Raw genomic sequence first — 27,988 nt, 5'->3', positions numbered from 1 at the left:
AATTGGCATGCGAAACAAACCGTAAGTGTTTGTTTTTTTATCGCTAAAATTCTCTTAAACAAAAAAAACACTAGGTTAGGTTGAAAAGAGGGTGCAGCTATTAATCCGCCCCTTCCACTATGGACATACACCTAAGCCAGTAATCGGCTTGTTGTGCGCTCTTAAAACTATAAAGTAACTTCTAAAAAGAAAATTTTAAGTTAGGAATTCCGTGCTACTTACAAAATCCTTAATTGTTTTCAATACCACTCCCCTAAGTTGGTTCATGTCTGGTATTGTGTCTCCACCTAAGTGCCGGTATATGTTAGACGCGAAAGTTCGGCAATGACAAAGGAAATGCTCCAACGTCTCATCATCTTCCCCGCATGCTCTACAAATTTATACCAGTTAAGACAATAACGGCTAAATCAGTCGACAAAAGTTGGTTTAACCAGACATGCAGAGATGATGTCACATCGAAAGAGGTAGCATTCAGGAACTGGCGCTTGGATAAAAATGCCAATACTGAACTGCTGCGCAAGCAGGCAAGATCTTCGTGTGCCAATGTGGAGGAGGAGCGAGAAATTTCTTTACGAACAGCGTCTGCGTATTAAGGTTCTTGCCTCTACACGAGGAAGTAAGAGTTTTTGATCGTTCGTGAAAAGAGTAAAGGGTAGTTCTTCATATATTCCAACTCTTGTTAAGGATGATCAAACGTTCACTGACCGGTTGATAAGGCTAATGTGTTGGCTAATATAATTGCAGGAAACTCTTCCCTGCCGGATAGAAATCAATCACTTCCCTCAATCGAAATGTGTCTGGCGTCATGCACCAAATATTTTTTCGAACTCGTGGAGTTAAAAGAGTTCTCGAGAATATAGACGTAAATACATCCCCGGGCCCGGTTGGCATATCAACAATTGTCTTACGCAAGTGGAAGGTTGCGAACGTTCAGTCAATACCCAAGAAGGGTGAGGCAAACAACCTTGGGAATTATCGGGCAATTGCGATATGCTCCGCTCTTTCCAAGATCATGGAGAGCATGGTTAATCACCATCTTGTAATGATATTTAGATTCTAATGACCTTCTTAGCGACCAACAGTATGGGTTCCGCAGAAATCGCTCTACGGTCGACCTCATGGCACTTCTGTCGGAACGTTGGAGTCGCTCAATCCACCAGTGTGATGAGAATAAGGTTGTGGCTTTGGATATCTCTCCAAGGCATTTGATAGGGTCTGGCACGATGCACTACTATCAAAGCTTGTCGCATTTTGTGTAGGTAATGGCTTCGTTCGATTTATTTCGAGCCTTTTCAGAGATCACACTATTCGAGTCGTTATAGATTGGTTCTCCTCCAATGAGCATAAATTGACCGCAGGTGTACCCCGAGGCTCTGTCCTTTCTCCTTCTTTTTTTCTTATTTTCATCAACGATCTGTTAGATCAGACATCGAATCCGATCTACTCATTTACGGATGACTGTAATCTCTGTCATTCGTACTCATTCGACCATAGGCCGAGTCTCCGAGAGATTGAGGACAAGAGGCGGGTTATGGACGATACACTCTGCCAGGATTCGCTGGCCATTTCTGAGTGGGGTCGAATAAATCGAGTAGATTTTAATGCGCTGAAGGCTCAGTGCTGCTTGTTGTCACACAAACGATTCGCTGACCCATTACGATCATCATTGTCTATCAACTGTGTAGATGTTGAGCAATCAAAAAGCTCTTGATGTTCTGGAAATGAAAATACAGAGTGATGTCCGTTGGGCTAAACATGTATTTGAAGTGTCGAAAGAAGCATTCAAGTGTTTAGGCTTCCTGAAACGGTGTAAGAATTACAATGGAATACAACTCACATGTATGGGTTGGAGCTTCAAAATCATCCCTGGAGCTACTGGACCGTGTACAGGAGAGAGCGATGGCGTTGAATGGGGACAATGGGGTATCCAACTCTATTGCCTCCCTGCATCATCGTCGCAATGTGGGTGTGGCGTGGCGGTGTGGTTCTATCGGTACATTCATGGTGTGTGTTCGTCTGACATTCATCTTCTTATTCCTGATGTAAGGATGTATGTCAGGGATACTAGACATTCCAGGAACTCACACCCGTTTGTAATTGATTGGCCAGCGGACCGCACAATGCATTATAGAGAGAATTCTTCTTTCGCCCGAACCGTTCGTATGGGGAATCGACTTCCGGCTAATATTTTCCCACCCACTTTGACATCCAAAGATTTAAGACAAATGTCAATAAGCACTGCATCCTTTCCTCCCCCCCCCCCATTCCCCCCTCAAATTCCTAATTCCCCCTCGCCAACGCAATGCACTGCATTCATAGGGTACATCCCCAGCGTGTTGTCTGACAGAAAAGAAAACAATAAACATGCTATCACCTGCCGCACCTTCTTACACTGCAAGTCTGTTCGTGACCTTACCGTCCTGGTTGTTATTGCCCTTATGGCAATTTTACTGTCGGTAAAGATGTTCACACTCGACGTCTTCGCGTTAGCACCACACCACTTTGCGCATTCCGTGATCGCCTGGATCTCCGCCTGCAGGACCGTATTATGGTCAGGCAGTCTAAAACAGATCTCAGTCCCTGGGTTCTCAATGTAAACCCCCATGCCTACTCTTTCCTCTAGCTTTAATCCATCCGTGTTACATGATCTTCTAGATGGCAATACTAGGGTTCCGTCAATCCAAGACTGTGCCGATGGCAGTGCCTCGCATTCGACTTCAGGGTTCATCTCAGGTATCCGATCGGAAACCTCTTCCTTTCCTCCTAGGTATCCTATCGTCGCCTCGATTATACCGCGATGGTATGAGCTGCTCCCATCGCCTTAAGTCTCATAGCCGTATTGGATGCCTTACACATAATCTGTATGTCAATGGGTCGGATATCTAAAATAGTCTCCAGGGCCCTTGTGGGCGTGATCCTCATCGCTCCGCCTATACCAAGACAACATGTTCTCTGAACCTGTTGTATGGTCGTTATGTTGCACGTTTCCTCCATAGCAGTCTACCAAACTACTGAGGCGTAAGTTAGTATTGGTCTAATCACGCTCCTGTAGAGCCAGTAGACTATCCTCGGATTCAGGACCCATTTCGAACCTACGGCCCGAACGGTTTTTGACCTTACGAGATATCGAAATCGTCTTATTGAGGATATAGCCCAGTCATATGCCATACGCAAGACCTTTTCGGCCCTTCCGCATAGCTCGTTCGAATTCTTACCCCCTATAAGTATTATAACATTGTCTGCGTAGCAGACGGGTTCAAATCCCTCCTCAGTCTGCATTCGTAAAAGGTCATTTATGGTGGTCATCCATAACAGTGGCGATAAAATGCCCCCCCTGTGGCGTGCCCTGAGCCACTTTCTCCCTTATATTTATTTCATGGGACACACAATTTATCCACCTGTTCCTTAGCATATGGTTTATCCAGTCTCTAAGGACCGGGTCCACCCGGTACTGGTCTAAGGATTGGATCAGGGTGTCCCCCTCGATGTCAATACATACCGCCAGTGTGTACGTTTTGGCATCCAACGATTCTTCTATTTTATGCACAGCCTTGTGCAGGGCAGTCTCCACCGACCTTCCCTTGACATAAGCATGTTGTTTGTATTTGAGCAGTTCGCTGGATGTCCTACTCTCTTTATCATGGTATCCACAATACGTTCCATGGTTTTGAGTAGAAAGGATGTAAGGCTTATGGGTCTGTAGGCCTTTGGTGTCGCATAACTTGCCTTGCAGGGCTTGGGTATAAACACCACCCCTCCTGCCAGGCTTTCGGAGTATATGCAAGTCGCTGTGAAAATTTTGGCCAGATGAGGCGCCAGATAGTCTGCCTCTTTCTATAGTAACGCCGGAAATATTCCATCAGGTCCGGGTGACTTAAATGGTTTGAAGCGCCTCAAGGTTTCCTTCACCATAAATTCCGTAATTATAAACCTTCGATCAACGTCATTATTCCAAGATTCCGGTGTCTCCGTAAGTCCCTTCGTATCCTGTGAAAAATGCGTTGTCGTCAAAAGCCTCAAATGTCCTCCGTTGTCTCTGCTCTCACTCCCATGTCGTCTGCTAAAGCATCAGTTTGGACATGAATTTTTGAGAGAAACTTTTTTATCTTGGCGGCGTCATTAACGCTATCGACCTGTTCGCAGAAAAGCATCCAGGAGGCAAGTTTTGCCGCTCTGGTAATCTTATTGTATTCCTTGAGCCGTGTGTAATACACAACCCAATAAACTTCCACTTTTTTACGACGTGCTCTGTTAAAAAATCTGCGGACCTCTTCCCAATTTTTCCTTCAAACATTACATTTTATCAAGAGTGCCCAATTCAAGTTAAAGCCCGGTTCACAGCTCCATCGAAATTTTCGGTATCAAACACATGGTGAATAAAACCTATAAATTGTTTGCCCAATCTTACATACTTCTTTGCTGATATGCGTTCTTCATTTTTAAAAATTAAGCCTTTTTTACAAATAAATTCATTACGTGGTACAAAAAATCATCGGAGCATTAGTTTTCTTGAAATGATCCCCAAAATAATCTCCGATGCTTACAATGTCAACCTGTAATACAAAGCAAACCGAAAATTCAGCTAAGAATATGTCAATCCATTTCTTATGATATCAAAGATTTCGTTAGAGCTGCATACCGGCTTTTTTAGGGAAGTGTTAACGAAGCTGAAATACACAATGTGTCAGACGCATTGGTGAGGGTTAAGCACCCAGGGGCTTCTATTCTGACATCCGACACTACTTTCTATAATTGTAAAGTAAGTAATTGACATAAAAGTTTCATATGTTTACAGCCTTATTGACAAAACTTAATGTAGATTTGAAATACAGCGGTCAAAAAAAGTATTCATCATTCAATGTTTTTTTTTTTAATAAGTCTACAAAAGACAATTGGAATAAAAACATATTAAACTAATGATGCAGTAGTGCTTGTGTGATATATATGTACACAATTTCATTGTTTTTAAAGAAAAAAATAGTATTTATTGGAACAAAAAGGGCCATTTTACAGCTGAACACAAAAAATTAAACAAAAAAAGTATTCATCATTGCAAAAAAAAACAAAAAAATAAATAACATAATTTAAAAAAATTAATACTTTGTTATTCGACCACCGCGTCTTATAACTTCTTTTAAACGGTTTGACATCGATTGGACTAATTTAGCGGTTATATTTTGGTCTATATTAGTCCATTCCTCCATTATCACCTGTTGCATTTGACTCTTGCTCGAAAAATTGCGCGTTCTCAATTTGCGTTCGAGATGTTCCCAAAGATGTTCAATTGGGTTCAAGTCGGGACTTTGAGGAGGAGTTTTAATGACTTTGGGGCAGTTATACAGCATCCACATCTTGGTATTTAAAGCAGAATGTTTGGGGTCATTATCTTGATAATATTGAAAGTTATTACCAAGCCCAAGTTTTACAGCACTATCTTTTAAATTCCTCTTTAAAATGTCAATGTAATACTTATGATCCATTACTCCATTAATAATTTCAAGATTTCCCGCTCCTGAAGCCGCCATACACCCCCAAACCATTAAACCACCTCCACCATGTTTTACAGTAGCAACTGTGTTTCGTTCTTCAAGCTCTGTATTTGGTTTTCTGTACACTATGACCTTTCCATCGCACCCAAAAAGATTAAACTTGCTCTCGTCTGCAAAAATGACTGTTTTCCAAAATGATTCGGGCTGTTTTACATACATTTTTGCGAAGTTTAGCCTTTTCACTCGGTTTATTTTATTTATAAAGGGCTTCTTACGTGCAGTTCTTCCTCTGTAACTATGCCTTTTGAGTGTATTTCGAATTGTTTGTGTAGTAACTTCCTTCCCTAAATATTCCATAGTGTTTTTACGAAGAATGGTCGCATTTGTCTTCGGAGTTTTCTGAACTTGCCGCACTAGCCAACGCACATCTCCAACTGAAAGTGCTTTTGGTCGACCAGATCTTGGTTTATTGTCAACAGTTTTCGTTTCTGTCCACTTTCTGATGATGGATTGTATAGTAGATCGTGGTCTATTTAATATTTCACTGATAGTTTTTTGAGTTAAACCATTCCTGTGGTGTTTTATTATCAAAACTTTTACCTCATCAGAAACCTCGTTTTGCTTACGACCCATTTTGACAAAAACTATATTTTCAATGAAATTAAATATTTGCTGTCAAGGGCAAAGCCTCCTTTACTAAATAAAACAGAAAAGGGGGATTCCCAAATAATATTTGAATTTGACTTTGATGATAGCACATCAATGATGAATACTACTTTCTATAATTGTAAAGTAAGTAATTGACATAAAAGTTTCATATGTTTACAGCCTTATTGACAAAACTTAATGTAGATTTGAAATATGTATGTAGGTTTATTTGACATTTTCCATTTTCCCTTTGTTTAAATTCCTACTTCTTTGCTTAATTCAGAAATTTTATGATGAGAATTTACAAAATTGTGATAAATCATTCGCATGACAATCACCACGATTCCTCAAGGGGCGAAAGAGAAAACGAAGCAAATTTGCCCATAAACATTCCGTTCCTTAATGAAAAGGGGCAAACTTTCCACATACCAATGTGTGCTGTCCGATGGGTGAAGTTAGTCACAGAATATCTTGCAAACTATAGTACAAAGAATAAAATCGTTCAAAAATTCTAAAATATCACGAAAGAAAGTCCAGAATGGCATATGGAACACAGTAAAGGCATGCAGATAAAGATATGTACTAGTTGGTTTTAAATCAAAATATACTTAAATAATGATTCACGGTACAGTAATTTATGGGATACCATACGATCGTACAGATCATCATCAGATCATTTTGTATACTTTTTTATTTTAAACAATATCCATGGGATGTCCCTAATGGATGACATCTTTTCCGTACAAATCATACAATTTCACTTTTCTACCTTTTATTGTAAAACAGCAAAATCAGGTGAAAATCACAATTAAGATACATAACACACACAAACAACGAAAAATGGCTAACTTTAAAATCCTAACTTTATTTGTCACAGAACGTGTTTTTCAATACCTGTCAATTAATGATTTTACATTTCTTTGTAAACGGTAATCGATAGATGTCATTCATCGAAAAAAATCAAATGATTTTGATTTTTCAGCCATGACTGATGGTTATGTGTACACACGATGCATACACCCTTGTATTCACCAATACTATTTCAATGACCATACATCAGATGTGCCATGTAAACTCAGCCAAAGAAATGCCCTGATATATTCTTAGCGAAATTGAAACCGTTACCGAAAATCTCGCTTGCAGGTACGTAGCTCAAATGAATTTTTCTTTGCGTAACAGAGTGACATAATAGTCAAATTTGAATGTAGCATCATACGAATCCAACACGGAAAAATGTGTCAAGCCTTAAATCGGTTTACATACTTTTTGGGTTTTTTTTTATTATAGCAGCGATGCCAAGCCCTTTACGGTTGTGTTCATGGCACGTCGCACGTATTTCTATTCTCTTTGTTTCAGTCTATTTTGGGACAGCAACAAATGAACATGCGCAAGGGCATACGCATCTTGTTCCGTTTTTGTTTTAAAAACAATGATTTTAATTGATTAAACGATTGGAAAGTATAAACATTATTTGGAATTTCTTGTTTTAAGTTCATTTTATCAAAGAGAGAGAATTAAAAATACTTAAAGAGATTATTTCACACATACAGTAACATTTTAATTTTGGGCATCGCTGTATTATAGCCACTGTTATTACATTCAATTTAAGTAGGAAAGGATAGTGAAATGGGTTGCATAAATAGGTGGATAAAGAATCTAGCCCATGGATAAAGAATTTTCAAAGAGAGAGAATTAAAAATACTTAAAGAGATTATTTCACACATACAGTCACATTTTAATTTTGGGCATCGTGTATTATAGCCACTGTTATTACATTCAATTTAAGTAGGAAAGGAAAGTGAAATGGGTTGCATAAATAGGTGGATAAAGAATGTAGCCCATTTAGTAAAAGGAGTCGCATCCCATTGAAAAACCACGTCATTGGACGCTTCAAATTTCTTAAGCGCACTACCAAAGAACGGAAAGAGAGGGTCGCTCTAAATGCCATATAACAAACATTGAACTTCCCGCATAATCCGTTCAAGCCATTTGTGTAAAACTAACAAAACTTCTGAAAGACTCGTTGCATGCAGAAAAAACAAAAAATGTATTAAAAGAATTGTTTGACATAACCAAGGTAGAAGGCGAATTGGTGTTCAAAGAATAAGGTAACTTCTTCAAACTACAATTCGAGAGCAGAGGATGCGTTGGCTATTCCAGTTACAAATCTGCTGGTGCCAATACCATCCACCCATCCAAGCGAAAGAGGGCAATGGAAGCGACTGTTTCCATACTTACCAACTCAGCGATACTTGATTGTTCCGAAAGTATCACCTGGGAGGATTACAATGCAACATCAACGAGGAAAATGAAGCATAACTCAACAGACATTGCAAAGCGCATTATTTCAAGCTCAAAGTTGTCGTCCCACCCAGCAGCAACAGTCTGCCATCAGCTTTTCGCTGGGGGTATTAAAATTCGAACCCCATTTCCGTCAGGAATTCACAAGGCTATATACAAGGAAGCTGCTCGAGTGAAGGAATACTTGATAAGCCCACTTTATCTGGAGAAGTGGAGCATGCATTTTGACGGCAAATACCTTGAGAGCGTCGTATATCTAGACGTTGTCCTCAAAAATGAATCCAAAGAAATTAAGTTGCCTGCGCTATAATTGAAAGATAGGAAAGCTCAAACAATCGAAGTAGGACTCCAGAATATGTTAGATGAGTTCAGCCCGTGTGCACAATTGCGATGATTGTTGTCGATACAACAATCGTGAATATGGCTAAAAGAGATGCGTTTTAGTTCGACTGCAGTAAATGTTCGATGAGAAAGGTAAACCCACAGCACCTCGATGAACATCGAGTACTTCTTTGTGCAAATTACTTCCTTGTGCGAATTAAAAACTGCTTTCAGAAATTGCAAAACGCAGATCGTCTCAGGAGAGACGACATGAAGCTTCTCTTCTACCTAACTTGTGTGTTCCGTCACTTCACTGAGAGGAGTGAATTCCCTTTTGCTAAGTTTAACCAGATCCCAAACATTTGCAATGCACGCCTTGAAGATTTTGAATGACTACCCAAAAGCTCTCAAATGCTTGAAGATACACTAGAAAAAAGATGAATCCCAAATGCTGTGAGCATGCGATCAAAGTTATTCTATACTTATATCACTTCTGCCGCAACAAGGACAACCTCCCACTGAGATTAATTCTCTCCAATGACAATTACATACATATACAATATGTGTCTCTAAAGCTTGTGTTCCATTTTGAAACTGTTTACGGTGACTTCAAAAAATTGCCCAAAATGGAGAAAGAAAAATTTTGAAATCATTTTGTGCGTGAGGTTTTTTTTATCGAATCACCTTAAATGTAAGATTTTATCTTATCTTCAATAAAAACTCATCCAAATATTTTACTGTAGCCAACGGCAGTCAAGCTAAATACCTCTTCAAGTTTGATTGGGCTACGTAATTTTATATTATATATTTATTCCTCTGTTTCTGTAAAGTTGTTCCTAGTCTCAAACATTCAAAAAAAGTGAAGCCCAAAGAAATTAAAATTTAACTAAATGGGAGTAAAATTGACCGTGATTTGGCGCTTAAGATTTTTTTTTACCGTTTATTATACACAATTCCTTATTTTAGGTATATGTGAGTGTAATAAAATCAAATTGATATCTGAGTTTGGATATCTGAATTCAATTTCAGCTTATTTTAAACATAATTATAAGGAAACTTCTTATGCGTTTTAATACCAATTTCATACGAATTTGTCGTGCGATAACCCTTAATTTATAACATAAAAATTTTAAAATAGGATGTATTTCTTAAAAATAAATCTCTTTTTCCTGTTTTACGAAAATTAATTTAATAAATAAAAAATAAAAATAAAATTTAGATTTTATTTGCGTTAGTTACACGTAAAAAAATAAAACGTTTCTCATAATGGAAATTTTCGCCAAGTAAACCTCTTTTCTGAAAAACGTTGGTCTTTGTTTAGTATGAAAGTACATGTCTTCTTAATAAATAAATTCTTGCAAGAATTTGTGACGAATATAAAGGTTCTTTACTCTGACAGTACCTTGATCTTGATCTTGATATATAGGACATGTTTTTCGGTTTTCTAGTTTTTCTTTAATTATAAATTAATTCAGCGTCATGTTTATGTCTAAGTCTATTCTTTTTATACCCTCCACCATAAGATGGGGGGTATACTAATTTCGTCATTCTCTTATTGTAACTACTCGAAATATTCGTCTGAGACCCCATAAAGTATATATATTCTTGATCGTCGTGACATTTTATGTCGATCTAGCCATGTCCGTCCGTCTGTCCGTCCGTCCGTCTGTCTGTCGAAAGCACGCTAACTTCCGAAGGAGTAAAGCTAGCCACTTGAAATTTTGCACAAATACTTCTTATTAGTGTAGGTCGGTTGGTATTGTAAATGGGCCATATCGGTCCATGTTTTGATATAGCTGCCATATAAACCGATCTTGGGTCTTGACTTCTTGAGCCTCTAGAGGGCACAATTCTTATCCGATTGGGATGAAATTTTGCATGACGTGTTTTGCTATGATATCCAACAACTGTGCTAAGTATAGTTCAAATCGGTTCATAACCTGATATAGCTGCCATATAAACCGATCTTGGGTCTTGACTTCTTGAGCCTCTAGCGTGCGCAATTCTTATCCGATCAGAATGAAATTTTGCACGACGTGTTTTGTTACGATATCCAACAACTGTGCCAAGTATGGTTCAAATCCGTTTATAGCCTGATATAGTTGCCATATAAACCGATCTTGGGTCTTGACTTCTTGAGCCTCTAGCGCGCGCAATTCTTATCCGATCAGAATGAAATTTTGCACGACGTGTTTTGTTACGATATCCAACAACTGTGCCAAGTATGGTTCAAATCCGTTTATAACCTGATATAGTTGCCATATAAACCGATCTTGGGTCTTGACTTCTTGAGCCTCTAGAGTGCGCAATTCTTATCCGATTGAAATGAAATTTTGCACGACGTGTTTTGTTATTATATCCAACAACAGTGCCAAGTATAGTTCAAATCGGTCCATAACCTGATATAGCTGCCATATAAACCGCTCTTGGGTCTTGACTTCTTGACCCTCTAGAGGGCGCAATTCTTATCCGATTGGAATGGAATTTCGCGCGACGTGTTTTGTTATAATACCCAACAACTGTGCCAAGTATGATTTAAATGGGTGCATAACGTGATATAGCTGCCATATAAACCGATCTTGGGTCTTCACTTCTTGAGCTTCTAGAGGGCGCAATTCCTATCCGATTTGGCTGAAATTTTGCATGACGTATTTTATTTTTACTTTCAACAACTGTGTCAAATAAGGTTCAAATCGGTTCATAACCTGATATAGCTGCCATATAAACCGATCTGGGATCTTGACTTCTTGACCCCTAGAGGTCGCAATTATTATCCGATATGCCTGAAATTTTGTACGACGGATCTTCTCATGACCATCAACAAACGTGTTTATTATGTTCTGAATCGGTCTATAGCCCGATACAGATCCCATATAAATCGTTCTCTCTATTTTACTTCGTGAGCCCCAATGGGCGCAATTCTTATACGAATTGGCTGAAATTTTACACAGGTATCCAACATATAATTTAATTGTGGTCCGAACCGGACCATATCTTGATATCGTTTTAATAGCAGAGCAACTCTTTTCTTATATCCTTTTTTGCCTAAGATGAGATGCCGGGAAAAGAACTCGACAAATGCGATCCATGGTGGAGGGTATATAAGATTCGGCCCGGCCGAACTTAGCACGCTTTTACTTGTTATTTCAATACTCAATATTTCACCAATTATAAGTAGATGTTATTTGGTAATTCAAATTCTTCCATAGTTTATTTCGAAATTATTTTAAAGGCATTTTTCGTTTTTGCCCAACTCCATTATGGTTTTGTATGATGATCTGCTGTATTCCGTTGTTTTCGCACATTTAAATACCTACTTTGGGATGGATATTTATCATTTTATTAGGATTTAACCTTTTTAAATTTATTTAAATTGCGCTTAATCAAAAAGATAATTTTATAACACTTGCATTTCACTTTCAAGTTGCACTCAAAATTATCTGAAATAAGTAAAAGCGTGGTGAATTCGGCCGGGCCGAGTCTTATATACCCTCCACAATGGATAGTATTTGTCAAGTATTTTGATTGACTTTTTCAAATATATATGAGTTATATCAAGTTATTGACCGATATGGACTGTGCTTGTCATAGCTGTTAGAAGTTATAGAAAAATACCACCTCCAAAATTTCAGGCGCCCTCCACAGGCTCTGAAAGTCAAAATGCGAAATTGGTTTATATGGGAGCTATTTATATTAGGTTATCAACCGATTTAGACCATACTTAGAACAGTTGTTGGAAGCCATACCAAAACGACATATGCAAAATTTCAATTCCAGGTTATGGATGGATTAAGACCATACTTGGCACAGTTGTTGGAAGTAGTACCAAATTGATATGTGCAAAATTTCAGCCAAACCGGATAAAAATTGAGCCCTCTACAAGTTCAAGAAGTCTAATCGGGAGATCGGTTCGGATAAGAAGTCAACCCCCAAGATCGGTTTATATGGTAGCTATACCAATTTGGCTCATATACAATCGCAACCGACCTATACTAATAAGAAGTATTTGTGCAAAATTTCAAGCGCCTTCGAAAGTTAACTTCTAACTCCTTCTAAAGTTAGCGTGCTTTCGACAGGCAGACGAACGGACATGGCTAGATCGACTTCAAATGGCATTACGATCAAGAATATATATATTTTATGGGGTCTAGGTGTTACAAACGAAATGGCGAAATTATTTACTTTAAAGATGAATTATTAAACGTATTCTTTGGCGCGTTTTTAACCCTTGTTCTTGCCATTTCGGATATTTATCTGCTACTAAAACCCATGTAAAAAAAAACAAAATATCTAAAATGAAAACAAAAAATTTAATTGTTCAAGTACCTATAAAATAATTAAAAATACTATCTCATAGCCTTTGTAGCTAATGCTAATTTGTGTTATACTATTAAGCTTTTATTTACAATGAGTTAAACATATATAAACAAATAAAAATAATTTTAATAGGATTACCTGAAATGACGCTTCCTGCGTTTAATTGCATACAGTGCACCAGAAATCTTAAAAAAAAATTGGATGCTTTTTGATAAAAGGCGTTATGAAAAAATATTTATGCTCCAGTGAAAATTAAATGCTATTTGTTAGTAAAATAATTAATTTTTCCGAATTATTCACCTTTAAGAAACTGAAGCAGACTGCTACGATAATTTATTCATTTTCCTTCTACATCTTTAATTGGTTATATAGTCACACTTATCACAAAAAATCCTATCCTCTCCGATACGATGATTGTAAGGACACAACGAGCACTCACACATACTCATACTCACTCTCATACAAGGACACACATTTGGCCGAAATTAAATTTTAAGGAAAAACCACTAACCGCGACAACTGTCGAAATATACAAACACATACAAAGGCAGACAAAACATATCCACACATACACATTCAAAGACATACACACATTTTTTTGACAAGACGTTGTCATCTACTTCGCTGAAATGCTATTAAAAAATATTAAATTAGGATTATTGTGATCATATGAAAAATACGAATTAAACCATAAACAGTTGACTAAATACAAGTGAATTTTCTTTTAATATGTGTAAGAAATCCCTAAAAACTAAATTAGTTTCGTTAATGAAAATTTATGAGAAACGTCATAACAAAACATGCTGATTGTTTCGTAACGGAGTATATCTTCTACAACAAGTTAATGAAAATGTCTTTAAAGTGCATTTACATTTTTTTAATGATAGCATGTACCATATTTCATTCCCCACTAACTAAAAAGTTCTATACTAAACTTGTTTTTACAACGTGGTGGACTCCATACTGCCATGTCCTCAAAATATAATGTAATAAGCTTCAGTTAAAATTTGCTAAAAAAAAATTGTTTTCCGTATAAAATTTGTATTCCATACAAAATTTTTTTAGCGTATCACAGATTACAACTTTTCGATGTAATTGTCCCTTCCTGAAGTATTTTTGAACGTTAATTTAAGATTTTTAAACTGGTTATAGAGAAAAATTTTTAGGCAATTTCCACACCCATTTTAAGTATATAAACTATTTGCAATTTCTTTGATAAATAGGATATGTTACCGTAGTTTAACAAAATCTCATTACAAAAGAGAACATTTTCATAAAACGTAATACAATTTGTATACCAATTTTGGTTAAATTTTTACTACATAATACGATAAACTTTTATGCAGTGCAAGCTGCGATAGCCCTGGTCGTTTTTGTATTCAGAAATAAGTTTCTCAAAGATTTAATGGCTACCTGGTGGTCTAGGATGATATTTAACCTATACTGACTACGACTTTTCGTCCAAGCAGCTATCAAAACGCACTATGAGCGACTTGTCGATGTGTATATTTATATTTCGCTGCATTTAATTGCAAATGTAATTAAATGCCCACGAAATGTGCACCAATCAATTCTACTTTAATACTGTTGTCTTTTTATGTTTTTGTTTGACTTTTGTTAGTGTTCTGGAAAAGAATAGAGTCAGATATTCCAAATAGATTTCGCTACATTTGTGGTGAATATATGTTTGGAATATATAATTAAGTCCTTACTGAAATATAAAAATAAATTCTATGTTAAAGTACTGCTGATATGTCATTTAACAAAGTTCGATATAGGATTCTTATATTTTTTTCTAAAATAGATTCGCCGTCAAAATCATTTGAATTCTTCTTTACGAAATTATATCGAAAGCCCACCAATACGACAAATATTATTTAATGCAAAAAAAACGAAAATCTAAGTAAAACTCCTAAATTATCGGCCTAAGCTTAATCTCAAAAACAAAAGCTGTTGGAGAAAAACTTTTGTAGGGATAAGAGAATTCATAATTTCCCATTCGATCGATTCAGTCTCTTGACTTCTTAAACTCGTTATAAAAATCCCTCCAATATCTGTGTCACATGACTCACATAAGATAACGTAAGGCAGTTGAAAATACATTTTTTGCGATAACGTATTATTTATGTAAAGCATTACTTACTATTTATTTAAAACACAATTTCAATTAAATGCAAATTTTTAGAAATATGTTTACACTATGAAATAATAAATAATTATTAAAAAATTAAAATATTGGCTGGAATAATTACCCACAATGCGGCTAAAACAATAGAACTTATACTTACCTCCTAAGTATTTTTTATTATTTTAAATGTTCTTATTGAAGCCTTATAAACTGCATCAAGAAAAATAGCTTTAAAGAAATGCACTTCTTTTCATATTATGATGTAATTATTTAGAAGATCTTTTGGCCTCTTTGCAATAATTTATTTGGACTTTAATACATTTCGGGCGGCTTAGTGAATGGCGCCATCTTTAAAATAAGCTTTAATCGGAAGGATGTAATGTTTCAACGAATTTCTCTCTTTCAAAGTTGCCATATATAAAGCAAACTGAAAATTTTTGCCATCGAGGATGAAAAAGTTTCCCAATGTTTTTACAAATATATTTTCTCCAAGGCTCACCACATCCTTGACAATGCAATTTTCATAGGATATTCTCTCTAATTATAATATCAGAGAGAATAGCCTTTGATTAATCAAAACATTAAAAATATTTAAATACTTTTCAACTATTGCTGATATTTTTCGGCGAATAAAGATGCTCTAAAAACCAACCTCTTGCTTTTTCTCCATACACGCAAGAAATAATTCGTTTGACATAAAGGAAATGTGCGCCAACTACACTTCTTTTCTGAAAAACGTTGGATTTTGTTCACGTTTAAAATACGCAAAAATCTGACAATACCTTTCATTCTTGGTATATTAAACATCATTTTAAGGGTTTTCAGTTATTTTTTCTTTATTTATAAATTAATTTAACGTATTGAATATTGAAAAGGAATCCAACTTTAATTTAATGTTGTTACATAATTCAAGCTTAAATGTTTTCCAATTATAAACAGATCTCAATCGGTAATTAAAACTTTTTCAAAAATAATTTGGATTTATTTCGACACACAATTTTTTTAAAAATTTTCTGGCAGCCGTTTGTCTGTTGCTCTAATGATATTTGTCATTGGACCATTATTTTTAGGTACCAAAAAAATTTAATTTTCAGATTTTACCATCCGCACTCGTCCGAGCTAATCAACATATTGACCGCTCTTCGCTCAGTCGATATAAAGAATGTGTCTATACCTGTGAAGAGCACACAATTGCAATTATATGCAAGCCCATTGGCTTGCTTTGGAATATTTACGTACACCGTAATGCCCAATATTGTGAGTATTTTCGCCTATACGCTCAAATACTCGCACTCTTTCTGTAGTAGGTGACACAAGAGAAACTATTGGTCCGGTTAACAAATAATGCTAGTTGGCTAACGAAATATGTTTGCCATTAAAGAGCTTTTACAACAAAAGAAAGGTAATTTTACCATAGGCTGCGGTTTACAATAAGCAAAGTTAGTTACATTCAATAGTGCTACATTTATACCTAACGTTTGAAATGCTGAATCGCAACACTAAACAGTTACAATAAAAAAAATCGCAATAAAATGAAAATATTTTGTTTGTCACAAAATGTCCCAAACGTTTTTTGAGTGCAGATTATATGTAATCTTTATCAAGTGTATGTATCTTATTAAGAAGTTAAACGTTTTACGCCCCCCACTATTGAATGAGAGTTATACTACACTGATTAGTTCAGTTGTGAACATCTCGTAATATCGATTTACGATCCTGTAAATTATACACTTTCTTGATCGTCATGATTTTCCACATACAATAAGTCGATCTCCCATTGTTCCTCTATCCAACTCTCGAATTCACGAGAGTTCGAAAGAATAAGGCAATATACCTGAACATGGGTGCTTTAACCTAATTTAATACAATGTTTGGTTTAAAAGTTTTGGCAATTGAATGTTTGCAACAATTGAATTGTTGTCATGATTTAGAGAATTCGGAATTACATTTTTTGTTTCAATTTCACTAATTTAAATAATTAATTTAAGCTCAAAGCAACGTGTTTTTATTCCCTTATTTGTTGGAGATGCTTCGTTAAGGAACGAATGTTTCGACAAGTAAACTACTTTTATGAAAAACGATGGGACTTCGTTCACAAACTTTTGTTATCCAACAACCCGAGAAAAAAATCAAATTGAATCCGTCATATCCAACTATATCTGGTGATTGATACTATGACCATTAAAGTTAGGTTAGGTTAGGTTGAAAAGAGGGTGCGGATGTTAATCCGCCCCATGCCACTATGGACATACGCCTTAGCCAGTCATCGGCTTGTTGTACGATCTAAATACACACAAAAAAAGTGACCCCATGGTTCTGTTAAAATGAACTAAATTTCAATAAAATTGAAATTCGTATAGCGCTAAATACATTTTGGGTCGATCATATGAACTCCTGAATAGTTTAACGAATACTTGTCACATTAATTTTTTCTTCATTCTTTACACATGGTAAACAATCGTGTATGATAAAATTAACTCATCTGAAATAAATTGTTGTTGTAAATTAAAATGTACAAGTATTTTGCAAATATGGTTTTCTATTTGGTCTAATTTTAACTAAATCACAAGAAATAATTCGTTTTTTCGAGCCTATGACAAATTTTTGACTCATTTGAAAATAATTGCTGTAATGAAATTTTTATTGCTAATAAATCTTAATAAACATATTCCAAAACCTGTTCTTAGGTTAGATAAGAGTGACAGTCCTTTACAGACTCACTTAGATAATTTTAAGTTCATTGTGATACCACAGTAGCGACAGACCAAGTCTTCTGGCGGGAATCGAACCCACGACCCCTGCACTGGTAATCCAAGCACGCTACCAACTCGGCTACCGGGTCGCCCCAAAAACATGTTCTTAAAAAACCTTAAAATGTCGTATTTTCAGTCATTACTTTTTGTATATTAGCATTCAAAAACGCAATGCTTAGTATGTATTGTAGTTTGTTATTCAATTCTTATTGGATTTGGACAAATGTTGCAATTTGTAGATGAATTATAAAGGGTTATAACCGCCATATTACGAAGTCCCATAGATTCGCTGCTTCTCACAGCATCAATTTGATTTTTTCTTATTATATCCTTCACCACCACTGTGGTACAGGGTATTATAGATTTGTGCATTTGTGTACAACCCTAAGAAGGAGACGAGGTAGATCCATTGATAAGTATACCGATCGGTTAAGAATCACTTCCTGATTCGATTTAGCTATGTCCTTAGCTATGTATTCTTGTAATCAAGGTACAGGTCGCATTTGTTGTCCGATTTTAACAAAATTTTGCATAAGTCTCTTGTTTGGTCCAAGGACGAACGCTATTGATTTCATAAAAATCGGTTCAGATTTAGATATAGCTCCCATATATATGCAGTTTTAAAGCTGTATTAGCCACAATTTAATTCCGATCTTTACCAAATTTAGCATAATATGTTTCATCTGACGTCTTAATACGTGTGCAAAATTTCATCTAAATCGGTTCAGATTTAGATATAGCTCCCATATATAACATTCAACCGATTTGACCTATTAAGGCTGTAGAAGGCACAATTTTGGTCCGACCAAATTTGGCACGAAGTGCTTTTTGTAACGACCCAATGTGTGCAAAATTTCATCAGAATCGGGTGAGATTTATATATAGCTCCCATATATATCTTTCATCCGAAATGGTCTTTTAAGGCTGTAGAAGGCACAATTTTGGTCCGATCTTTAAAAAATTTGGCACGATTTTTATTGACGTCTTAGTACGTGTGCAAAATTTCATCCGAATTGGATCAGATTTATATATAACTCCCATATATATCTTTCCTCTGATATGCCCTTTTAAAGCTGTTGTAGCCACAATTTTGGTCCCAGCCTTACAAAATTTTGCAGGCCCTTCGACATTCTTTTTCAATTTGGGTTAGATCGGTCTAGATTTGGATATATGTAGCTGCCATATAGACCGACCTCTCGATTTAAGGTTTTGGGGCCATAAAAGGCGCATTTATTGTCTGACTTCGCCGAAATTTGACACAGTGAATTGTGTTAGACTCTTCAAAATTTTTCAGCAACTTGGCCCAAATCGGTTCAGATTTGGATATAGCTGCCATATAGACCGATATCTCGATTTAAAGTTTTGACCCCATAAAAGGCGCATTTATAATCCGATTTTAATGAACTTTGACACAGCGACTCATGGCTTTTCGACATCCGTGTCGTATAAGGATCAGATCGGTTTATTTTTAGATATAGCAACTAAAAAGACCAATATTTTGTTATACACATTTGAACAATGCCTAGAACTTATTAGTATTTGGTCCAAATGGAAACATATTTCGATATAGCTGCTATGGGGCATAAGGTATGCATTTTTCACCGGATTTTGACGAAAGGTGGTTAACAAATATACCCGAGCTGGTGGGTATCCAAAGTTCGGCCTGGCCGAACTTAACGCCTTTTTACTTGTTTTATTTTTGTACCCTACACCATAAGATTGGGGTATACTAATTTCATCATTCTGTTTGTAACTCCTCGAAATATTCGTATCAGACCCCATTAAGTATATATATTTTTTATTGTCAAGACATTTTATGTCGATCTAACCATGTCCGCCAATTTAAATTTGGCAGTCAGTAGAAGGCCGTATAATGCATTTTATTCTTTTCAAATCACATTTAACTAACTATTTAATCTGTTAAAATTTAACGGCAATGGAAGGTGGAAAAAGTGTACGTCCGTGTGTCATTAGTACTATAAATCCTTTGCGTTAAAATATTCCATCACTGCATACATTGTATTTCGCATTTCAATTTTAAAAGTTCCTTCGAAAGAAAATTAAATTAAGACCATAATAATTTTTAGGTTTTTTAAGTTCCGATGCTTACCAAAATTTCAGGCCATGTCCGCTGCATGTTTGGGCTATTCTAAGCAGTAGCGATTAGAACTAACTTCCACTATACCATTGCAGCATATTAAATTTCTTCCTGTAATTGTGTTCTGAGACGAGAGAACAGAAAGAAGAGATGAATATCATTATTCGCGTTACTTTGGTCATTTTATTTATTTATTTATTTTATTTAGAGTTTCTACCATAGATCTATTGTCCTATACTAAGTGAAGTCACAAATCAAACGCTCTTGAATTATGATATTCTACGCCTTCGTTCGATTGATGATTGCACGACTGACAGACAACGTGTTTAAAAAGCACCTTCATTAAAGATAGGGTTGGAATTACTGAAAAGTAAATGGATTTAATCATCTCTATTACAAAATCTGTCAACCTAAGTTCATTTTCAACAAAATTTTAAGTTAAAACTTGTATTTCAATTTAATTTTCTCAATAATACTCAAATTCGGAAAATTTGTAAACTATTTTGAACGAATATTTGTTAAATTTATTCTTCAAATTTAATAAAGCAAGCAAGCGTAGAACTCAACATAACAACTTGTTTATATTGGGTAAATAAAAGCGTTGTTTTCTATAAGAATATTTAATTTGTTGAGAAGAAACTTGATTAAGTAAAATTACTTCCCAAAGCCAAGTTTATCAACTATTACAGATGAGTAAAATTCACTAAAATTTTGCACCTTTTATTTGTTTTAATCAAAATTTAACTAAATTAGATTAAAATTAATATTTTTGGAATAAATATTTTATATTATTTTATGCCCTATGTTGGTTCATGTCTAGTATTGTGTCCCCACCTAAGTGCCGGTATCTGTTAGACGTGAAAGCCGGGCAATGACAAAGGAAATGCTCAAACGTCTCATCTACATGCTATCACTTACCACACCGATTTTACATACGTTAGCTCGTAGTCCTATGTGCCCGTTATGATACCAATAGCTATACTGACCTCATTCTTACTTAGTATCAAAAGTAAGTCAACACCCACTGATATTTAGTTTATTGTAAGATTGCGGTAAGAATGATGAAGACATATATATTGAATGATGAAGACATTCATCAATATTCTTGCAAGTTTATAATATTTTAAAAACTTTTTTGTCCTATGTACATTAGGGTGGTGACTTTTTGAGATTTTTTTTCGGAAAAATTAATTCTGTAGCACGAATGAATGAATTTTTACCAATAATTACCAAAAATTTCAGTAAAATTTTGTAAAATGTCAAGGCCAGGGCAGCCTTGGAATTATTTTTCTTAAGAAAAAATTGTAATGAAATTCATAGTAAAAACTAAATTTTAAACAAACTTTAATAAAATTTTTCTAAAGAAAAAATTTCAGCGTAACATTGCTTAATGTTCAACACGGAGCGTACTCCCCTCGAAATTTTTTTAAAGACAAAATTTCTTTACAATTTTTTCTAAGAACAACAATCTAATTAAATATTTCTAAGGACAGCAATTTAATTAATGTTTTTCTAAACACACTTTTAAAAAATAATTTCAATAAAATTTTTTTTAAGACTCAAATTTAATCAACTTTTTAAAGACTAAATTTTAGCGAAAAACTCTCCAAAGACAATCTAACCTCAACATTACTTTTTAAACCCAAAATTTCAATACATTTGTGCATTTTCAGATATTACACTTCACATACACATATGTAAACGTTTTTACTACGTGTATCTGCCCCAAACAATATTTTCCTACAAATTTTTCTGTAGATAAATTTCAATAAATCTTTTTAAATCCCGTTGACCGATTTCTATAAAATTTTATTATTCATAATTTTGAGAGTTTATATTGACGCAGCAATTTTTTTAAACAATTTGAATTTTAAACATTTTTAAAAAAATGTTGTGTGTGAGAATGTGTCAATACCAGTGACGAGCACACAATTTCATTATATACAGGCCGATGGGCCTGCATGGGGTTTCTTGTATACGTACAATGTTGTGGACAACTGTGTGAATATTTTTGAAAACCACTGATTTTTACGCTCAAAAACTCACTATTTCTCTCTATTAGGAGAGACACAAGAGAATAATTATTAGTCCCATACACAAATAATCGTTGGCGGCCATCAAAGCACTTCTGCTATTAGAAAGTTTTTGGTTTTACAACAAAAGACAGGTCTTTCTATCGTGGGCGAAGCTGCTAAAGAGTTTACAATAAATAAAGTTAGTTTGAAAAAAATTGACTTTCCTAGTTTACATCCGCACAAACAGCCTGCTGGCAAACTGACCTTTACCCAGTGCAAAAACAAAAATTAGTCCTTCTTAGCTATATTCCCTGCCAAAATGGAAGACACACAAGAAATAAACAAACAAAAAGAATCATCATTTACTGTAACGAAGCATTTATGGCTTGAAAGAAATTTTGTGAGTTAAAGATCCATTATTTACCACAGACGAAGTTAATAAAAGTTTAACCATAACAGAAGTGACTTTAACATCTTAATGTGGTAAACTCGCGACTACCGTTCAACGATTGAGGTTAATTTCGCACAGTTACTATAAAAAAAAGAACTATAATTAAACAGTTTTGTTTGCCCCGAAGAAATCCCAGACGTTTTATTTTTTTTAATAGATACAAACCACTTGAACTTCTTATTCCTTGGATGCTTCATGGAACATAGGGGATCACTTTCCGCTACATTTTATAAGTGTATTCCAAGTTTTTTTTTTTATTCTATTTAAGACATTTTCTAAAGTAATCGGTTCTTAAAACGGTTAACATAAATTTTTAAAATTTCGAAAGACAACGGTTTTTAATTTAGCATATTAATTAATAAGCCCTTCAGAGTGATAAAACACTTAGATTAATAAATAAACCACCCCGTCATTTGCAGTTTATGAGGTACCTTTTATTTGAATGAAAAAATGCTATTCCATACAACCTACAATATTTATATGAAGAATTTGTTCAAATACAGGTAATAATTCAATGCAGAAACAAAGAACTATTCGTTAACTAACAAGGACTTAATAAGCAATAACAAATTTACTCAATATAAGGTTTCCTTACATAGAGAACAAGAGCCAAAACGAAAAGAAAAGTAAAAAATAAATCAACTAGAAAATGTAAATTGACAAGAAAAAAGTTAAAGGTTTTTAAGTTAAAATAATAAATAAAATGTGTTTTTTAGAGTCTCGTAAAAAATTTTAAATTTTAACAAAAAAAAAAAAAAGAAATACGAGATGATAAATAGTAATGCAACCAAATACAAATAAAGCAAATGTCCCACATGAAACCCCCACAAACAAATAAATATGTACGAGTATAATTTCGTTTTATTTGTGTAGTATTATTGTATTGAGAAAACCTGGACACATACAAAGCCAGGAATAAAAAAATATCCATAAATATTGACTGTACCACATAGAATATTGAATATTTACATGCATTACATATGTACTACGTATATGTTACAAATTATCTGTTACTATTCTTTTTTCATGAAATATGTTCTGTTTTCCTTAAAGTTTTCATTTCCATTTCAGTAGCATGAGATCATCGTGAAATGAAATGTTAAACGACTATTTGAAACTAAAATATGATATACAAACAAAAAAGAAAATTATATATACACAAAATAAATCAAGTCTTTGCGAAACTAAAAATTGAATGCGTTGTTATAGTTTTTTTTTAAAAGAGAGTAAGTTATGTACAAACACGTTGTCTGAATATTTCTTTGTGGAAATTGTTTACCGCAAGTTCAGAAGGAACAACTTAAGTTGGTTTTGACAAATCTTTTTTTAGGTGATAGGGCTTCACGTGTTGAACAAAATAACATAGAACTACGTCCGGGAAGGAAACGGTACTTAATAATGGGGTTTTAGACAAATTATAACCGCAACAACCATTACAGCTGCATATGGAACAGAACAACGCAGGTGTGCAATTAACCATTTAATCCTTGGAGAACGTATGACTGAATTTATAAACAACAATAGCCTACAGCAACAACTCACCTAATCTGGATGTCATACAATTTGCATAAATATATATATAGCCTAAGTCCAAGGCTTTGGCTTGATTCCACAATATATGGGTTGATTCCAACTCTCTTTTCGTACAGCGGATCTATGTGTTTCTCGGGCGTCACCTTCTTCGCTGACCTTGATGATTCCAGTTTGGAAATTTCACGCTACACAGGAAAAATTAAAGTCTTGATTTAAGTAAGAAATTTAATTATTCTATTAAAAGTTTTGCTGAAATCGAACCTATAAACGAATTTGTATTATTAATAAACGATTTTGCAATTTGCATAGATGACAAGCTGAATAATTCAATTAAAGCGATTATTATCTCAATAAACCAATTTGTTGAAAAACAGTTTCTTCTTTCAAAACCACACCTAATTAAAATAAATAATTGGTATTCTCCCGATAAATAAACTATTTTTTAATTCAGTCTATTAATTGCGGATGCAAACTGATATGTATTACATTTAAATATTTTGTCTTTTTATTGGAAACAAAAAACTAATTACTATTACAACTATATGGATCTCATTGGTTAACAAAATATTTTTTTTATACCCTCCACCATAAGATGGGGGGTATACTAATTTCGTCATTCTCTTATTGTAACTACTCGAAATATTCGTCTGAGACCCCATAAAGTATATATATTCTTGATCGTCGTGACATTTTATGTCGATCTAGCCATGTCCGTCCGTCCGTCCGTCTGTCTGTCGAAAGCACGCTAACTTCCGAAGGAGTAAAGCTAGCCGCTTGAAATTTTGCACAAATACTTCTTATTAGTGTAGGTCAGTTGGTATTGTAAATGGGCCATATCGGTCCATGTTTTGATATAGCTGCCATATAAACCGATCTTGGGTCTTGAGTTCTTGAGCCTCTAGAGTGCGCAATTCTTATCCGTTTGGAATGAAATTTTGCACGACGTGTTTTGTTATGATATCCAACAACTGCGCCAAGTATAGTTTAAATCGGTCCATAACCTGATATAGCTGCCATATAAACCGATCTTGGGTCTTGACTTCTTGAGCATCTAGAGTGCATAATTCTTATCCGATCAGAATGAAATTTTGCACGACGTGTTTTGTTATTATATCCAACAACTGTGCCAAGTATGGTTCAAATCGGCCCATAACCTGATATAGCTGCCATATAAACCGATCTTGGGTCTTGACTTCTTGAGCCTCTAGAGGGCGCAATTCTTATCCGAATGGAATGAAATTTCGCACGACGTGTTTTGTTATGATACCCAACAACTGTGCCAAGTATGGTTTAAATCGGTCCATAACCTGATATAGCTGCCATATAAACCGATCTTGGGTCTTGACTTCTTGAGCCTCTAGAGGGCACAATTCTTATCCGATTTGAATGAATTTTTGCACGAAGTATTTCGTTATGATATCCAACAACTGTGCCAAGTATGGTTGAAATCGGTCCATACCCTGATATAGCTGTCATATAAACAGATCTGGGGATTTGACTTCTTGAGCTTTTAGAGGGCGCAATTCCTATCCGATTTGGCTGAAATTTTGCATGACGTATTTTATTTTTACTTTCAACAACTGTGTCAAATAAGGTTCAAATCGGTTCATAACCTGATATAGCTGCCATATAAACCGATCTGGGATCTTGACTTGACCCCTAGAAGTCGCAATTATTATCCGATATGCCTGAAATTTTGTACGACGGATCCTCTCATCACAATCAACAAACGTGTTTATTATGTTCTGAATCGGTCTATAGCCCGATACAGATCCCATATAAATCGTTCTCTCTATTTTACTTCGTGAGCCCCAATGGGCGCAATTCTTATACGAATTGGCTGAAATTTTACACAGGTCTCCAACATATAATTTAATTGTGGTCCGAACCGGACCATATCTTGATATCGTTTTAATAGCAGAGCAACTCTTTTCTTATATCTTTTTTGCCTAACACAAAAGAACTCGACAAATGCGATCCATGGTGGAGGGTATATAAGATTCGGCCCGGCCGAACTTAGCACGCTTTTACTTGTTTTTTTTTTTAAATTTGTGTGGGCACTATGTAGATGATGTAAAAATCCAAATAAATTTTTTCAACCGTCATTGCATTTCGTTTTATTGCTGTCTTTGTTAACGAAATATATGGGTTCGACCAAAGTTTACAGGAAGTTGAAATATCAGCAAAAGGACACAATTTTCGGCGGTATCGAGTGGAGAGTCTCAGTGAGAGGCCGACCGGCACCGCTTCTTGCTTAAATACAGTGTGCTTATTGTTACGTTTTTACTGTAGACTGTGTTTGTAGATTAAAGCACGGTTTGTTACAATTACTTTACTTCACAATGATTTATGGAACTGCGTTATATACCTCTTGCTGGCCACACCGATGTTTCGAGAATACCCAATCTGGTAACTTCACGATAGGTCCTCTCTTGATCTCTGCTAAAGCTGACCAGCATTGACAAAGACAAACACACATACATAACATGATACTTGACAGGCAAACACATGAACTTATATCTATTGGACATTTAATTTAGGGTTGCAGCCAAAAGAAACGCAACAGACATTATTACGAGTAAGAGACCAACAACAAAGAACAATAAAGAAATTCTAGGGGATACTGGAAATAATCTGCGATGACGTAATAAGAAAACTGTAACAATTTGAAATAACGGACATTAAACTAAAGGGACTTCACGAAAGGTGTCCTGAACATCTGTTCCGTAGTGTTCAAAGCTATTTGGTTTAGCACCGAATATCAAATCACCAGGCAACTTTAACTCGCCTAAATCTGAGATCTGGAATCGTGTATCGCAGATCTATATGACAACAAAAATTTCGGTACGTGCACATCCTAGTCTTTCTGGCCATTATCTACCACGTCGTAGGTGTTCTTCCAGGGTGCCTGAACCTTTCCACCATGCCTTCGGATCGCCGATGTAGAGGCGTGGTTCTTGTTTTCCTGATTTAATATGAGTCACACATTCCTTTTAAAATTGCAGATTCAAAATTTCTGCCTGATCAGAATAAATCTCCGATGGAACTCCGTAGCGACATATCCTAGTCTTTCTGACCATTATCTACCACGTCGTAGGTGTTCTTCCAGGGTGCGATTGAACCTTTCCACCATGCCTTCGGATCGCCGATGTAGAGGCGTTGTTCTTGTTTTCATGATTTAATATGAGTCACACATTCCTTTTAAAATTGCAGATTCAAAATTTCTGCCCTGATCAGAATGAATCTCCGATGGAACCCCGTAGCAACATATCCAATTTTTGCTGACAACTTCCACAATTTTTTTTGCTTCTTGATTTGGGATGGCATAAACCTCTGGCCATTTGTTGCAATAGTCCATGGACTAGGACATTACGGTTTCCTGAGTCGCTAATTGGGTATGGGCCAGCCACATACATTCCTATCCTTTCAAACGGTGCTGCCGAATTACACTGTTGCATGTTACCTCGACTTTTCCCTGTTGGACCTTTAGCTTTCATGCACCTTTCGCTATTGGCTATCCATTCGGCAAAGGATTGTTGGCATCCAAACCAGTAAAATCGCTGTTTCACCTTTTCGGCTGTTTTCGTTATTCCAAGGTGTCCTCCGCTTGAGCCGTCGTGGAACTCTGCTAATACATCCTTAATTTTGAAATCTGGCACGATAATACGATTTCGGCTGGTCTTCCCATTTTCGGTACAGACACCCATTCATAAAAAACAGACTGTCCCATTGAGCCCAATATGATTTCAGGAGCGATTTCCTTTCGAGTTGGTCTTTTGTCTTCTTCCTTTGACAGAATTATCTTGTCCAGTATGGGATCTTTTCGCTGATCTACTGCCCAATCCTCACCAGCTTCAATCGTCAGCGGTCTAATATCCACGACGCTTTCCTTTGATTCAGCCTTTGAGCAATGCCTGCATTCAGTCTTGCACGG

General features: G+C 35.6%; 2 long non-coding RNA genes across 3 annotated transcripts; one reads left to right on the top strand and one right to left on the bottom strand.

Annotated features, from left to right (window-relative positions):
- Window positions 1–4,597: 4,597 nt before the first annotated feature.
- LOC106095065 (uncharacterized) lies at window positions 4,598–6,771 on the top strand. Its single transcript, XR_009397691.1, has 2 exons — window positions 4,598–4,759; window positions 6,421–6,771. It is a non-coding gene; the product is annotated as an uncharacterized LOC106095065 (long non-coding RNA).
- A 13,016-nt stretch (window positions 6,772–19,787) lies between these two features.
- Window positions 19,788–20,547, bottom strand: LOC131996391 (uncharacterized). 2 transcript variants are annotated; one of them, XR_009397833.1, is made up of 3 exons: window positions 20,393–20,547; window positions 20,068–20,179; window positions 19,788–20,004 (listed from the first exon to the last, which is right to left on the bottom strand). It is a non-coding gene; the product is annotated as an uncharacterized LOC131996391 (long non-coding RNA). The 2 variants fall into 2 exon arrangements; XR_009397832.1 differs by lacking the exon at window positions 20,393–20,547 and adding an exon at window positions 20,273–20,356.
- Window positions 20,548–27,988: the final 7,441 nt, after the last annotated feature.

Source organism: Stomoxys calcitrans, chromosome 3, assembly GCF_963082655.1.
Source record: "Stomoxys calcitrans chromosome 3, idStoCalc2.1, whole genome shotgun sequence".
Taxonomy (NCBI): Eukaryota; Metazoa; Arthropoda; class Insecta; order Diptera; family Muscidae; genus Stomoxys; species Stomoxys calcitrans.
The sequence above is the reverse complement of the archived record's forward strand: the minus strand, read 5'-3'. Positions and strand labels throughout refer to the sequence as shown.